This window comes from Artemia franciscana, unplaced genomic scaffold (genome assembly GCF_032884065.1).
Source record: "Artemia franciscana unplaced genomic scaffold, ASM3288406v1 Scaffold_1708, whole genome shotgun sequence".
Taxonomy (NCBI): Eukaryota; Metazoa; Arthropoda; class Branchiopoda; order Anostraca; family Artemiidae; genus Artemia; species Artemia franciscana.
Window position 1 is genome coordinate 60597 of NW_027062926.1, and position 18291 is coordinate 78887.

Sequence of the window (18291 nt, forward strand, 5' to 3'; positions counted from 1 at the left end):
TAGTTCCCCTTTTCAAAAACATTACTAGTTCGATTGATTCAAACAGTATCACCAACACTGAATTTCTTTTTTTCACTTTTCTCCTCACTTCATTTGAATATTGTTTTAGTAAAGTATCAAGTGTATTGTCATCTCCTTGATGAACTTCCGTAGGGGCAGAGTTGAACAAGGATCGATTGGGACTTTGATTATATATCAACATTATTTTAGCCAAATCGTGAATAAAACCGGCTGTATTTCTCAATGTACAATATCCTGAAACTAAAAGTCGAATAGCACTTATCAATTGTTCAGCCAATGCTGCCTTTATTGGACTATGACTATAATAGAGCATTGTATCATATTTCAACAAAACCTTCTTTACATGTGGATTAACAAATTCACTACCCCGATCCATTTGAATCTTCTTAAAACAATCTTGTTCAAGGATGGATTCAAGAGCTTTAGCAACTTCATCAACTCTCTTTGACCGCAGTGGGATTGCACATGCATAGTGACCAAAAACATAGAATGCAAGTAGAATGTACTTGTATGGCTCATTGTGACGCCGTTGAATCTCATCTAGAGTTAAAAAATTTGGTAGTAATATTTGTCATGGGAAAAGGACTTTAGCTTTTCGATATTGACAACCGCAAACTCTATGATTACGATGTAGAGTGTAACTTGATTCATTCTGCAAATACTCTGCCACTAGCTTCTTTTTAAACTCCATGAATTGAGCAAGCATGTTGGGTGAACTTCCCACTTCACCAATATTCTCATAAACGTTCTCTTAAAACGAAAAACTAATTCTAATTCTCATAATACAAAAAAAAACTGATACAAGTACTTTTGACGACAGCAAACTCAGCTGCATGACAAGTTCATTGTCTTTTACTTGGTGAAGGAGTATCCAAAATATTAAACACAACCACTTTTTCAAACAACAAATCCAGGTAGTAAGTAAATTCTGAGTGTCTTAGAAGCTCACTGAACATCAAAAATTTAATAAAAGCACTTTTGACTAAAATAAACTCACGTGGTTGATAAATTCCGAATGTTTCAGCTGATGGATGAGTACCAAAAAGATCAATAAAATTGATTTTGACTACAACAAACTCATCTACATGGCAAATTCCGTGTCTTTTAATTGGTGAACGAGTATCAAAAAAATAAATAAAACACTTTTTCATACAACAAACTCAGCTAGTAGGTAAACTCCATGTGTCTTAGTTGCTGTCAGAGTATCAAAAATTTAATAAGAGCAATGTTGATTAAAATGAACTGAGGTAGTTGATATACTCCGAATGTTTTAGCTGCTCGCTGAGTACCAACAAAATTAAAAAAAAACACTTTTGACTACAAAAACTCGGCGTATTTTAGTTACCGACTGCGTATCAAAAAATTAATAAAAGCGCTTTGGAGTTCAACAAATCCATCTACTTGGTATATTCAGAGTCTATGAATTGGTGACTGAATATTCGCAAATTAAAGAAAGCAGTTTTGTATACAACAAACTCAATTAGTAGGTAAATTCCGAGTTTCTTAGTTATTGATTGAGTATCGAAAATTTAATAAAAGCGCTTTGAAATGCAATAAACTCACGTAGTTAATAAATCCCGAGTGTTTTAGTTAATGGCTGAGCACCAAAAAGATTAATAAAAGCACTTTGGTACTGAGTATTAAAAAGATTAATAAAAGCACTTTTTACTACAACAAACTTAGCTAGAAGGTAATTTCCAAGTGTCTTAGATGCTGACTGAGTATCAAAAATTTAATTAAAGCACTTTTGAAAACAATAAACTCAGGTAGTTGATAAATTCCGAGGGTTTTAGTTGCTGGCTGAGTACCAATAAAATTAATAAAAGCACTTCTGACTACAACAATCTCAACTGACTGGTGCTTCGTTTACCAACAGTTAGGTTACACTGATTTAACTGCTTTCAAGTTAAGTTCACTTAGCGTGGCCAGCCACGCTATTGACTTTTTGGTAGTCAGTAACCAGTTAAAAGACTCAGAATTTACCAAGTAGCTGTTTTTGTTGTACTCAAAATGCTTTTATTGGAGGATGTTGAAGAAAACCAAATGTGCTATGTGCATACTGCTACTAATACTTTTACAGCTACTAAACAAGCTAAGAGTACTAAGATGAAGCTTTCAAAGAATATTTAGGCTATGAGCATGTAGATTATCAAATTGGTGAGACATATTATTACCGCTTATATTATTAGGCAAACCTTTCAGGGTAAGTTGCGGCAGATGTTGAAGTAACCGGAAGGCTCTATTTGTATACTAATAATAATACTACTACAATTACTGTTGCCCATTATGCTTTAAAACTAAATCAAACGACACACTGTGTATATGCTAGTTGCCAATAAGACATCTCAGCAATATCCCAAAAACGACTGAGGGTATTAAGTTGAAATTTTCTGGGCTACTACTATCACTACTTCTGCTCTTACAATGTAACTAAATAATAAATGTAAGCATATCCAGGTTTTTAACAAGCAGAGATGATTGTCTAGGAAAGGTATCGTTTTATTCCTGAAATCAACTTGAAGAGGTATAAAACTATATTAAACAATAGGCTACTACTTGCGTGAAGATTTTCAAAAGGATTTAAGTTGTTAAAAATCGTTGGATATATTCCTTCAATATACAAAAAGCAAGCCAATTAAGGATTCTTATAGAAAAAACTGAAAAGATATAAAGTATGATTTTCTTTCTCAACGATAAAGACTATGTTAATAACAAACGAAAAGAAATTTATTTTAAAAAATCTTTTCCCACTAGTTAGTTTTTCAAAAAAAAGTGAAGAGCTCAATTAAATCAAAATAGTGAAAAAATTGAGTCAAACAATCTTTCAAGCGTAAAATTACCAAAAATCAACGTCGATAAATAAATGAAACCCAAAACGACCAGAAATTTCAATATATTACCTAGTCGAACTCAAAACGAGCAGAAACTAGCATGAGTAAGACTGACAACTCCCATCCCTTCAAAATACCAGAACATAATTTACAATTTACTGAAAAAAATGAAAGTAAAAATGACAGTTTAATATGCATATACTGAAATTTACTCCTTAAAATCTTAATAATTTTTTATTTATTAAAGTTTAAAAAGTTTAAACATCAAAATATATTTTGTTTTTAGTAAATTGCGAATTATTTTCTGGTCTTTAGAAGGCATGGGCGTTGTAAGCCCTCCTCATTTTCATGAGTAAGCTTATTCAAACAGAAATTAAGAGATCTAGTGACCTTTATAAGTGAGCAAAAACACTACAACACGAGAAAGTGGTATTGTCGGCCATTCTATGGCACCAAAGCACGATTATACTTCAAATAGGAACAACTTGCTATCGATCCAAATTCTAAGATAGTCAATTGATTTAGAAGCACCAAAAAACTATATAATGTGCTTTCCAGTTCCAGAGGAGGTAATGTCGTATGATAACGCATTTTATTAACCACTCCCTTTCCGTCATTTAGACTAAGCCTGAATAAGAGTGCTGCGGGGTGATACTTCTCTTCTTGTTACACAAAATGTTTCTAACATTTACTTTAAAGCTTTATTTAACTAAAATGATTTGCTTCATGTTTCATAATTAAAATTCTACACAGTGATGTGTAATTGTGCAATGATTTTTTTGGAAGGGGGGGGGGGGGGGGTTGATATCTAATCTCTCTTGGTTGCTGACGAAAATTTGGTGTACGCCTTTGTTGTTGGTTCAAGTGGGGATGGGATGGAGGGTAATAGTGCCTCTCCTATTTCGATAATCTGTATCTATGTAGCAAAAAAATAACATTTGCATTTTTAACAGCATAGAGGTGGGAAAGCTGAGGCGGGGTGTCATGAGCCTCCCCAGGAGATTTCTTAGGGGGAGATGCAGGCAAGTGCTATCAGGAGCTTTGTTGTCAGTGATTTGAAATGGTAACGTTTCTCATTTCTTATATATTATATTTCAGTGTTTCTAAACACATGTATGCAGCGTATTCAAACATCAGAGAACCCTATTGTAGAGGTGGATATTTCTTCAGCCACGTAGAAAATCTAAAATTAACGCAGAATTTTCCTCCATATGAACATTAATACCCCTTTTCGCCATTAAGATCATTAAGGACTTATTCAACAAAACCTTTGTTCATCGAAAGTCCTGATTAAAAATCCAAATTGAATATTTCAATTCTTAAGCAGAAAAAGTGAAAAAAAAACCGAGCGCCGCCAATCAATGTACAATTGATGACACATCCAATTTAAAAGCAAGAAGTCGGGGTGGGGTATATGGTACATGGTATATGGCCTGGAAAGGATTTGAGAATTGATTAGAAATTAAATCAAAAAACAATTTTTTCTAGCTGACAGTAAGGAGCAACATTGAAAATTAAAAGGAAAAGAAATTATTCCGTATATGAGGGGGGGGGGCTGTTCCCCTCAATCTCTCGCTCTTTACACTAGATTTGACTCTTTTTTTCACCATTTTCAAGAACAACTGCTGAAACAGAAGGGTCGTTGAATTACAATAAAAAGCATTTTTCAAAACACTACAAAATTTAGCTCTCGTTAGCCTTTAAACTAAAGAGAGATGGATAAAGGAGGGCACAGCCCCACCCATACACAGAATAGTTTATGGCTTCAATTTTTCATTTTACTCTTACTTTCAGGTAATTTTTTTTTTTTTATTTATGCGATCAAGTTTCACAGATTTTGTAGAAAATTTTAAGGGGAGTAGGAGCCATAGCCTATATTTAATGCTGTGTTTAATAATAAATCATATTGACTCGTTTTATTTTATTGGCTTAACTAAAAGAAGATCTTTTTCTAAGATTTATTGTATGTGCTTAAAAAAGAAAAACGAGCAAATATTGACTTTAAAAAAAAAAAAACTTTATTGCAGAAGTAAAGAGCGAATTTGAAAAAACTAAAATTTGCAAAAATTTTTGCTTTGCAGGTAACGCAAAATATATCAACAAAACTAGCTTAAAACTGACTTATGATATTTCAATAAATATAGAATTCTAAAAACTAGTGCTTTTCTGAAAACTCAGCTGGCTTGAACCTATTAGTGAATTATAACTGTATACTATAATTTATCGATATCACAAATGGTGAAAGCCTTTTGAGAGACTTGCACAAGTTAATCTTTTATTTTTTCCAGGCTAATCATGGAATTTTCTGATTCTAAGAGAACATGCCGGTTTTTTTTTGTGATTCAAATAAAGCATAAGTCAGGATAGTTTTGTTTATATATCTTGCTTAATCTGTGAAGTAATGATTTTGTCCATTTTAATTTTCAACTTCGCTCTTGACTTTCAAAAGAAAAACTTTGTTTTCCTAAATCGATGACTGTAGTCATCGATTTAGTGTAATCGATGACTGTAGTCATCGATATCAAAAGTGTAAAAACTACTTTTTAGTAAACAGTCTCTTTAAAAATTCGTTTTTACATTTTCAGTCACTGTGGGCTGTGCTTCACTCTTTACCAAGAAGTTGTAATTGGGCTACCTATTTCTATCAAGATTTTTTTCTTAGATATGTTACTGAAAATATGGAATTTGAATCTTTTATTGCATTAGATCAGAGCAAACATTGAGCGCGATTACTTTTAATAGTTAAGAGGGCCCATGCATACTTAACAGCACGAATAAATCATTTCCGGTCACGAAATTATTTTGTTTCTCAGTTTTGTTGCTATGGTTTTACTGAAAGATTTAAAAGACAGTAGTATAAAATCATGCGAGGGGTTGCTAAATTTCAAAAATCATGTAAACTGGTTGGCAAGTTCCATGTATGGTAGAAGTGCGCCACAGGTGGCGGAAGTGTGCCACGCTTGGTGGAACTGTGCCACTAATAGTGAAACTATTCTAAGCATAGTGAAATTGTTCCACACCTGCTAACAAAGATGCGCTCTGAGATATACGACAAGTGGTAGGGAATGGGCAACCCCAAGGTTGTCTCTACTTCAAAATCACGTATGCCATGTGTTGCATTCCACGCAAGGTGAAAGCATACCTTTCAGAGTGGAGGTGTACCATGCGTGGTGGAAGTGTGCCATACTTTTTGAATGTGTGAGACGAAGAGGTACAACGTGGCTCAAGTTTGCCATCCACGTCAGAGGTGTGCCATGTGGTGCCAAGATAGTGTGCAAATGGAAGTGCCTTTACGTAAAAAAAAAAGCTCAGCATGGCGCAAGTGTGCCAAGCGTCTTGAAAAACTGTTCTAGGGCCATTATTTGATAGGATAACCCCTGGTGGAAAAACAAAAACAAAACAAAATCAAACTAATATACGGTGCTTTTCTTCTGGCAAAAAATACTAAGTAACACATTTTTTTAAGATAGGTGTTTGTTGAAACCTCCAAAATAGGGTTCACTGATATGTTGAATCTGATATGCTTCTTTTCATTAAGACCAATTGACCTTTTGGAGGTGTTTCCCCCTTTTTTGAAAATTACGCAAATTTCCTCAAGCACGTAGCTTTTCATGGGTGACATTAATCTTAATGAATTTTACATATTTAGAATAAGAATAACAAGCCAATCCTTCTGATGTATTAATTGTTATCAAAATTTCTTTTTGTAGAATTTCGCTTGCTATTGGGCCAAGTTGCAAACTGTAGTGTAAAGGGCGAGGGATAAATGGAAGGGGCATCCCACCCCATACACAGAATAGCTTCTGTCCACTTTAAGTTTCAATGTTTATTAATTCTTAATATTTTCATAGGTTTTTCTAGATAAATCCAAAGCTTGGTCACATTTTGTTTTTATGATTTTTTTTTATTCTTAATATTATTTTTTTATCTTTAGGCTGATTAGGCTTTTTTACGCTGATCTTTAAGCTGATGTTCGTTGGGCTGGAAAAGGGACAAGATATATTATTTGTTACACTTCAGGCTGGTAATGGAGAGTTGCAATTCTTCAATATTCCTAAAGATTTGGTTCTTTATGTATTACATTGCCACCCCAAGGAAGCAAAAAAGATTTTTTTAATGTTCACCCTTCAAAGTTTCTTAACATTTGAAGTTAATCAAAAGAGATGGGAAACCATGCAGAGCCTGATTTCAAGCAATTTTACATAGCTGTAATATGATTAAATTATTGCTGGTGGTTCAAGCGAATAGCCTAGGACTATTATGACTTAAACTAAAAAGCATAAAAAGGCCACAGATCTATCCAGTAATTTAGTTTTTGATAAAGCTGTTACTAAAGTTCAGTATGCAACATGTTATTTTGAACTAATGGTATCCAATATTACTAATTAAAATTCAAGTTAATCGAGATATAATTTGGGCTTGAGTGATTATGTCACGCTTTAGCGTAGCCCAATTTTAGTATGTTTTTTTTTTTCAATTATACGTGGGCCCAAGCAAGTAATCGTTTCTGTCAATAAAAGAAAACATAGATATAATACAAAAACAACGCCCCTAATTTATAAGTTCCTGAAGAAAAAATGTTATGCAGCATTACCAAATGTTCAGTATCTGAAAGAAACTATCTTTGAAAGTATCTAATTTAACAACTAGGTTAATCTTGGTCCCACTTTTCTTCCCATGATTTACTTATTTTGTTTTGTTTTTTTGTTTTTTTACTTCGAGATCAAATTTGATCTCAAATATGATTTCTATTTGGTTAGCTATGTTAACTAAATAGCATCATTTTTTATCTCATAAAAAAGAAAAAAATAATATAAAAACATTCTAGGACCTGGGTAGAGCCGTGAACAAATTGGAGAGGATCGGAGGTTTCCTCTCTCTGATCCCTCGAATTCTCCTGTCAAAGTCACCACCATTGCGATTTATTGCTTGTTGTATTTATTCCTTTGTCTCCCAGGTTGTGTTTTTTTGTCATTCACTTTTCTTTTTAAATCTTTGAAAAACTAAATTTTCGGTTCACTTTTTGGTTTGAAAAGTTAATGCTGAATGTGTAAAACTGACGCAGAATCCTCATTTTAATTAAATTAGCTGTTCCTTAAAAAGAATTAAAGTTCTTTTCTTTCTACACATCAATAACTATATTACTGAACAATTACCAAGTCACATTCTTTTGTTTTGGGCACTTCGATGCATTGTATATACCTGGTATAACATCCATTTTAGCTTAGATGGTCGTAATTTTTGTTAAATGATATACAGTTTTAATCTTGTGATTTCTGATCAAATTGAACTTTTGACTTGAGCATTTTTTTGTTCTAACTTCAAAACATTAAGGTCATTTTAGATCATTATTTTTGGTTATTGCCGGCTGGGGTTTTTCTTTACTAGTAGCAGCTATTGCTGCAACCATAATGCAGCTATCACTGCAACCATGATAATTATTTTTACTAATTACCAACTTAAACAGTTAAGACAATTTGACCTGTTATCCTTTTATATTGCTATCTGTTGTCATTGCAACTGATGTGATTACATAGTTTTACTACAACATCATTTATGGTTGAAAGCTACAAATATGATGTTGTTTGTCATCTTGTACACGGAAATACAGTTTTTTTGTGTTTTATTTTTAACATTATATTAAGTACTTATAAAAGCATCTGGACATAGTAATTTCTATCCAAATGAACTCTTTTTAAACAGTTTTCTATGATGTTCCAGTGCCCTGTTAGCAGTGAAGAAGGAAAAATAGGGAAAAAAAGGACAAATCAGTCCTACCAATGCAAAAAAGAGATATTCCTTGTTGTTCAAGCCTGGGGGCTTTAATTTTTCTGTATGTGGTTTTCAGCAATGGCAAAACACAATGGCGAACCTGCCATTTTGATCCAATACCATTTATGATAGGTTTAAGGCTATTTCCCAAAATTCCCACAAATTTGTTTTCACATTCACCTTTTACTATCAATATGTACAATATATAAAATAAACAAGAAATGATCAAGCTAAGCTTAAAAGAAACAAAAACAGGAGTAAAACCAACACCCCCTATGCTTTTTATACACCAGAACACAACTTGCACTTTACTGAAACCAAAATACAAGTTAAATGTTTTTGCTTTTGTGATGTTAATAAACATTGAATTATCAAGAGTTTCAGGGACAAATATCAATATAATTCGACAGCAAACCTCCATTTCATTATATCTTTTCAGTATTCTTGTTTAATGTTGACTTCTTTCTTTATTTTCGATATTATAACAAACAAAACTTGTAGCTCAAATAAGAATTGTTTCAGTAAAGTGAAAATGATGTTCCAGTCTTTACAAAGCATAGAAGGCATTAACCCTACTCCTGTTTATAGTAGTTTCTGTTGGTTTCAAGTTTTAAAGGGGAGAGAAGGGAGACTCCCCCATAAAAGTCCTAGGCTATCAGCACCCAGTGTTGACACTTTAGGATTTAGCTTATATTTTCAGTTTAACTAAGCTTATATGTTAGCACACTGGACAACTTTGTCAGCACATTCTTTATATCTCCCCTCTAAAAAAAAACTCAAACCCAAGCTGCACTCCTGAATTAATGTGCTAAGATCTATTGTATTTTGACAGAAAATAATTTTAACAAAAGTCTGAGGACTCTTAATTTTACTTCTTTATCTTTTTTCAAACTCTTTCTTCAATCTACTTCCCTTTGTGATCTAAGGACTCTGATGAGATGGTCATCAAAGTTCTCTCTTAAATGTTCTATTTGGCAGTGAACAGCAAGATCTTAGCATTTTGATGAGTAAAAATTGACTTAATGATATACAGGCTATTATTTATGATGATGATGAGTATCATGGTAATGTGACCAAAGATACTCTTTCTGAATTTCCCACAGCAAAAAAATCCCTGTTCTAATGAGTAAAATGTTATTATACATCTTATTTAAAAGTTGTATATTTTTACTACTATTTAGTATTTTGTTGAGAATTCATGTCTGAATTATTGTTTTTTATTGGTTAAACACAGAACAAAGGACAAATCCAATTTTTTTGGATTCATTGGAACAGGTTCAAAAGAAAAACTTGTCCTCTGAAAACAGGATGTTTGGCAACTCTAGAAATAGACCTGCAGCACATTCAACATCCAAAGAGAGTAGTCTGTTTTGACCTTTACAACTTAGCTTAATCTTTACTTATACGGTTTTAATTTTTAGGAAAAGGTAAAGCTGCAGCTGTTGCAAAAAAAAAACTGTAAAATTCTGGAAAAAAATCCTTAAAAATGCTAAAATACCCACTTGTATTATTGCTAAAAGGATTCCGTGGTTTAGATGTACAAGCAGTCCACTACATATGGAGACACATTAAGAAAGCAATTCTTACTTCATAACATGCAAAATCATCCTAGTTAACATATTTTGCAGCAGGAGACTTCACTTCTTTCCTTCTTTTTCCATTTTTTTTTTCAAGGAAATTCATAATTTTTCACAAAAACATTTTGTTCAATTTTGAAAATGTGGCTAAAAGCAGTAAATGCAATGCCATCTTAAAAACAATTCATATGCATTGCTATTAAAAATACATTGGCAGAAATACAAAATAAAGCACCATGTACATATTTGCTAAAAACAGAATTGAGAATAAATGTTAGAAAAATGAATACAAAAATTACCCTTTTCTTATTCTGGATGATCTAGAAGTTTCACAATCAGAGGGAGTTATACAGATGATTATTTTTTTTTTATGAAATGTGATGAATCAAGATTACAATAAACACAGATGATTAATTTTTGGTTAAATGTGATAAATCAAGATGATAATACATATGATAATAAATATGATTTATTTTGGCCCTTGTCTGGTGCCAGGTGAACTTTGAACCGGCTGATGAATATCGACTTTGTATAGCCCAGTGGTCTGTAGTAGCAGATGGTGTAACCTGGCACCTAAATTGGTAAAAAAAAAAGGTTTTCCAATAAAACCTGGCAAGATAACCAGCCATGTGGTCATCAGATCTCCTGCTCTTGGGGATTGCTTCACACATTGAATGCCATAGATGTTCATTTTGTGTGTGTACACCAATCATAGGGTCCCTAATATTTAACAAACGGTCGGAAAACGTTGTGTGTTCAACCTACTGTAAGCTCTCCAACAATCTTGCATTATGGTTGTTTTTGGATGAAACCAATTGCACATAATGTCAAACAATGTGTCGGCTGATTGGCCAGGAATGGGAAAATAAGAAAAATTCTAGAGTCCCTCTCAAGTCCCCCAAACGCCCACTAATGAAACATCCTCTTTTGTACTTTCTTTTTCTAATCTGTGTTTTATCAATCTCAACAATTTTCCCTGCGCTACCCAATTTTCACACTATGCTTATCTACAAAGTATAAATATAGTTCATGACAAAAACTTTGCCAACCAACGGTAGTATGTATTGAAATACCAACCTCATCAATCATGAATTGTTGAATGTGGGATCCTCTACTCATATTGCAAAAAAAAGCATCATTTTGGTTATTTGTTGATAAGATAGTTTTAAACTTTCACCAAGTCCCTGCATGAAGACTTCATAGAAAATTGCATTTTTTTTAACTGTATGACCACATTGCTCTGTTCTTCTTTTCACACAGCTGAATACATATCTTGTTGGATTAAAATGGCATTCTCTTTTACATTCAGGGGATAACATTGTGTTTAGAAGAATATTATGATCAGTCAAAACTGTTGTATGTCTTCTTATGTTTGGTGTAATGCTCTAAAAGGCATTATTTTATTTTCACACAAGGTACATCAATTTTTCATTAATGGCATGATTCAAACATTTTTCCTTCAAGCACAATTCTATACTTAATAATTTCAATATCTCACTGTTTTTGAGTAAATCTGTGATATGGCAGATCATTACTAGAAAAAACTTCTAAAAACTAGGTGTAGCAATAATTTTCCCATTTATAAAAAAAAACTTTTGTAGGATGGCATATCTTTCAGCATAAATTTGGAAACAAACAAAATACTTATAAAACCAGGGCTTTATTCAAAAATCTTATTGAAAACTCGAAAAGAAGGAAAGAAGTGAAGATAAAGGTCCTCCTGCTGTAAAATATGTTCACTATGATTATTTTGCATATTATGAAGCAAGGATTGTTTCTTAACATGTCTCCTTATGTGGTAGACTGCTCATATATTTATAACCACTTCATTTTACTTTACCCCCTAACCACCCCTCTAATGTGCAAATACGTAGCCCAATGATGTATTTCCCTTGAATTTTTCCTATATATCACTATTTTGTTTCAATTTAATGCCTATAAACTGAATCAATATTGACAAAATCAAGAAACAGATATATCCTGGGAAATATATACTTTCAGCTATATGATTGCATATAAGGGGAAAGGGTGTTCAGAAAAATGGTTAAATTTTATAGGAATGATAAAAGTAAGTATTTTTGGATTTTTTAAAAGAAGTTAAGTTCAGAATTTTACAGTGATTCTTTCTTAACAGCCCTTTTTGTAGGCTACACTGACTTGGATTTTTTTTTATTATTAAATGAAAATAGTAAAAGAGAATGGGTCTACTGCTAGAAATCTTAGCTTAATCAGTTCATAAGAATAAAGTTTTCAAAACCTAGAGGAAAAAAAGTATACTCAAACTGAAAAAATTCTACCTTAGCTACTTCTGGCTATCTTGGAAAGAGGTTATGCTAGGAAAATAAAACTTTCAGTAATGAAACCAGAAACCAGGGCCAAAAAAACTCCAGGAAGGTATTAACAAGCTTCCATGTTAGCCCTCCTCTGATTTCTGGGTCTTAGAAATTTGCCTACTTAATGAAATGAACTTATTGATTGCTTTGTTTAAGAAGTTGTTATTTATTTATATATTTTGTTTTAGGTGCTTTGGTCAATATATGTATTAACTGAATAGTCCATCAAAGAAGTCATTGCATGGTGTCAGAAGTTCAACATGGATAGTACACCATCTCCATCAATCAACTGGTCAAGCCCCAATCTAAAATCAGAATGGAGAAAATTTAAGAGACATTACGAGCTCATGTTCTCTGGTCCACTAAGTGGAAAATCAGATGCAGTAAAATGCTCATACTTACTGATATGGACAGGAAAAAAAGGACAGGATGTGCTCTCCACTTGGACCTTAACTGACGCGGAGGCAAATAAGCCAAAAGTATATCTGGACAAGTTTGAGAATTATATTCAGCCAAGTGCAAACCCTATCTTTGCCAGATACATCTTTCATCAGAGAAACCAAGCGGATGGAGAGACCATTGAGTCATATGTCACTCAGTTGAAAGTACTTCCCAAGGACTGTGAATTTGAGACCCTAGAAGACCAGCTAGTTCAAGATTGGTTGGTCTTTGGAGTCAAGAATGCAAGAATCCGTGAGTGGCTTCTTAGTAAGGGAGCCACACTCACCTTGGCTAGAGCACTTGAGTGCAGTCAAGCTATAGAAACTGTGCAAGAGACCCAAGCACTCATGGTTAACAAACAGGCTCAGCTACACAAGAGAACAGCTAAAGGTACTGGGTACAGCCAACCTAAAAGTTCAATACAAGAACCAAACCCCCCAGACCCATACCTTCCATGTGGTCTGCACAGGTAGAGCACCCATCCTCAGAAGTCAGTCCAGCAAACGACTTCCGCTGATCAAGTTTGTCCTCAGTGTCAGCAATCCAGCCCCAATCAGACCAGTCATCCAAAACCTCTTAAGCGAATTCAGTGATGTCTTTGACAGCATAGGAACACTGCCTGGAACCTGCCAGATATATCTGAAATAGGGTGATATCCCTACTATACAACCACCAAAACGGGTTCCTTTTGCACTACAAGCTAAGTTCAAAGAGGAGCTAGACAGTCTGGAGTCACTTGGAGTCATAGAAAAAGTGACCAAGCCAACACAGTGGGTGAATTCCTTGGCTCTGGTGAGAAAGGCAGGTGGGTCACTCAGGATCTGTTTGAACCCAGTTGATTTAAACAGAGCAATAGTGAGATCACATTACCCTATACCCTTATTTGATGAGGTAGCAGCAAAGTGCAAAGGCGCAAAGAAGTTCTTTAAGATGGATACTGGTTGATGGTGTTGGACAAACCATCCTCCAAGTTGACAACATTCAATACCATGTACAGCCGGTATAAATGGAATGGATACCCATTTGGATTAATTTCAGTGCAGGATGAATACCAGCAAAAAATGGAGGAGGTCTTTGCAGAACTGGATATTGGGCTGATTGTTGATAATATCACAGGCAATGGTTGTAGTGATGCTGAGCATGATGCCAATCTGAGGGCAGTACTCCAAGCTGCAAGAGACAAGGGAGTGCAGTTCAACAAAGAAAAATGTGTTTTCAACACTACTTCTATCACCTACTTCAGACACAGACTGACAACATGCAGCATTGCCCTAGACCCAGGGAATACCCAGGTGTTAGAAAACATGCCTGCACCCCAAAACCAGGAAGAACTGCAGACATTATTAGGAATGTACAATTACTTGTCTAGATACATTCCCAACCTGGATACACTGAACAAACCCCTCAGAGACCTGTCAAAACAGCAGAAGTTTGAATGGAATCCAAGCCACAAGGAGGCCAAGAGAGGGATTCAGAATGCAATCTCCCAAAACCTCTCCTACTTTGATCCCAAGGCCAAGGAGATAGAGGTGATCACAGATGCTTCCCAGCATGGTCTGGGTGCCCAGCTATCAACAGATAGAGCAACCGTCACTTTTGCATCTTGCTCTCTAAGTGAGATGGAGCAGCATTACTCCCAAATGGAAAAAGAGATGCTCACAATAACCTTTGCTTGCAAAAGATTTCACCAGTATCTGTTTAGAAGAATGACCTGCATGACCACAGACCACAAGCCTCTTGAGTTGATCTTTGGGAAATTAATACAAAGGGTACCTCCAAGGCTGCATCAAATGACGTTGGCTATTCAGCTGTATGATATCAAGCTTAAATATAAACCTGGAAAGACTATCCCTGTAGCGGACACCCTATCCTGCCTGCATCTTGAGGATACAGACATTGAGTCACAGGTGGACAAGGAAGTTCTGGTTCACTCAGTCCTTCAAACTGTACCCATAGCAAGCCAAAGGCTAGCACAAATACATTGACCAATTACACTCTTCTCATCTAGGATTGGTGAAGACCAAAGAGAGGGCCAGAACATCTGTATTCTGGCCAGGCATCACTCAAGATATTGAGAGGCTGGTCAACCAGTGCAAGGTATGTGCCAGCTTTGCCATGAACCAACAGAAGGAGCTGATGATCCCACACAAAATACCTGACTATCCACTTCAGCATGTAGCTGCTGACCTGTTCCAGCTAAACAGACAGGATTGCATGGTCACTGTCAATTGCATGAGTCAGTTCTTTGAGGTTGATTGCCTGACAAACACCATGTCATGGCAGATCATCAACAAACTGGAATCTCATTGTTTCCAATATGGGATTCCTGAGCAACTTACAACTGACAGTGGCCCCCAGTTCAGTGCAAAGGAATTTGAGCAATTCATGACTGACTGGGGAACCATCCACTCAACCTTGAGCCCAAACTACCCCCAGTTCAACAGCATGAGTGAAAAGGCTGTTCAAACAGCTAAAAGACTCATGGTGAAGGCCACTGACAGTAAGAGTTACCCATACCTGGCACTATTGGAGTTCCAGAACACACCCATCAATGGATTTGCCCCAGCTCAAGTAATGGTGGGATGCCAACTGAGATCACTCCTGCCCACCATCACACAAAACATTTGCAACCCAAAGTCTTCCAATTTGACCAATTCAGACAACAGAGGGAGAAGGCCCAAGAGGCACAAAGCAAACACTATAATCAGCATGCAAGGAATATGGAACCACTGAAAACGGGTCAGAAAGTGTGGGTTTAGTTGGCTGACTAGGGAACCTGGAATAAGGCAACAGTTTGCAAGACTAGCAACATCCCTTGTTCATACTATGTGTATCTTGAAGAAGGAGGGATGTTCTACTGCAATAGAATACACATCAAATCAAGACAAGACCCAACAGTGACTGACCTGCATGATGGTGCTAGTTGCGAGGTTGAAACCTCTCAATTCTTCAAGTACCACACCAGACCAGTGAGCATCTGGCCATCCAAGAACATTCCCAATCCCTTAGCTGATTCCCAGGAGACTATGGACCCCCTACTGCAGAACCTTTGATATCAAAGCAAGGTGTCACAGACAAAGAGGTGGAGACCACTGATCTGGCTCAGGCAGAGCAGATTAAACACAGAAGAAGCATGATGGTAACTTGTTCTGGTTGTCAGGTGAAACCCCCAGCAAAGTTGAATTTGAGCATATACAAAACCATTGTTGAATCACACAAAGAAAAGAAGGAAGATGAAATGAACTTATTGTTTGCTTTGTTTAAGAAGTTGTTGTTTATTTATATTTTTTGTTTTAGGTGCTTGGGTCAATATACGTATTAACTGAATAGTCCATCAAAGAAATCATTACACTTAACAGGTCAATTTGACCTAGGCCTATTAAAATTTTGACAAAACAATATTTTATGTTAATTTTTAGTTGTCAGTTTTTCTCTGGTTCTAGCTATGAAATCCAATTCTGGTTATTTGTGTAAAATTTTAAGCCACATCAATGGGTCTTATACAATATTTAGAAAATGTAGGCCTATTTGTAGATCTTTGAAACCTTATAAATTGTGATTAGGCAAAGTTGTGAAGTTAAAAAGCTTTGTTGTAATTCATTCAAGTAGAAGATAGGGTAAGACAACTGGTACTGGGACACTTTGATCACTTTGCCTATTCTGGGACAGAATCTTTGATTGGATTACAACATGTCTAATACTGGGACAAAAGACTTTAATCTTGGACACCCAATCTAGGCTATACATTTTTCTGGGTTGCTTCCAAAAAACCTGTTGTCTTTTGTCCCAGTATTGGACATGTTGTAATCCAACCAAAGATTCTGTCCCAGAATAGGCAGAGTCATTGAAGTGTCTCAGTACTGGTTGTCTTACCCTATTCTATTTTGCAAGATTTCACTTTTTTAACACAGATTTTTGAGGGTCATCAAAGGTCAGGGCCCCCAAGAAGGGTGAACGATTATAGGTAGTTACTTTAAAAATACCTTCACAGGACATAATTTAGTCTGTAGATCCATCCCTGAAAGTTCCCTTTTCATAACCTAGGCATAACCGCTTTCCAAGATAGCCAAAAGTAGAATTTTACCCTCAAACCGAAATTAAGGCCAGGCTAAGCTTATTTCATTTTTATTGATTTGAAGAGAAAGTTGGTCTATTATTTAAAACCTCACCTTATTTAATGATGATTAATTAACCCTTCATTTTATTGGATCTTTCATGTTTTCAAGTTTCAAATTATACTGCAGCCAGCACTACCGCTTAAGGTTTATGATGCCTGTTCCGATTTCCCATGTTAAATTTCTGGAAGCTTCTATTTCTTTGTACTTCACCACAAGATTAAGATAGAGATACCATTCGATAGCGAAGACTGTGTTCTTGAAAATCTCAATCTTAGATTTTTTTTTAGTTTTCCTTATTTTTTTTTATCTTTAAAAAACCTTGTAAATACTTTTGAAAAGTAGGGTCTCATTAAAAATCTTGTATATCTTTATTTTCGATCAAAATAAAACAATTTACACACCGTTGTATTCAGAACTTCCTGATCTATTTACTTGCGTGGTTAAAATTACAATATTGCTTAAATTTGTCTTAAAAACGCAGTTTAAAGTTCTATAAAAAACAGAAAATTGAGAATATTCAATGAATCCGAGAGGGCGCACAAGTGCTGAATTTGGGTTTATCGTCAGGAGATTCAATGCAGTGGGTGGTTTTGGGGAGAGAACACATATGATTGGGTGTTACTCATCAGAGCTGTAAACTGCCTGTTGATATCTCTGGGTCGTATCTAAATCTAATATTGTAAAGAAGTTTCTTTACATTGCATCTAATATTGTTCTATGAGAAGATAATGGGTAATAAGAAAGCAGCAGCGTTAAATAAAAGGAGAAAGTTGGGACAGTTCCGAAGGCAAGTTAATTTCCTCCTCTATTGTTTTATAATTATGTACGTAGTATAATTTTATTATTCAGTCTATCCTGTTAAAGGTAAATCCAATGTTAATAATAATTCCTTGCTGTTCATGCTAAAGATTTTTAGAAAAAGCTTCTTATTCGAATAAACATCCCTTATGTTCCAGGATTCGTTCTTTAGAATAGGAACAAAAAGTTAAACTTAGCGTAAAGAGCAAGCCTAAGATAACGATTTTATTAAACACCAACTTTTGTTTATCTTATATTTTTATGTTGCTCCTTATTTTCAGTTTAAAAACTACTTTTTTTAATTAATTTCTTGTCATTTTTCCAAATATTGTTAAGAAATTTGCCACCTCTTTTTCAAGGGGCTTCCTTGGAGCACACCCCCCCCCTCGTATTAAAACCC

At 35.0% G+C, this 18291-nt stretch overlaps 1 long non-coding RNA gene across 1 annotated transcript; it reads right to left on the minus strand.

Annotated features, from left to right (window-relative positions):
- Positions 1-286: 286 nt before the first annotated feature.
- LOC136042671 (uncharacterized) lies at positions 287-18101 on the minus strand. Its single transcript, XR_010621381.1, has 2 exons — positions 17145-18101; positions 287-561 (listed from the first exon to the last, which is right to left on the minus strand). It is a non-coding gene; the product is annotated as an uncharacterized LOC136042671 (long non-coding RNA).
- Positions 18102-18291: the final 190 nt, after the last annotated feature.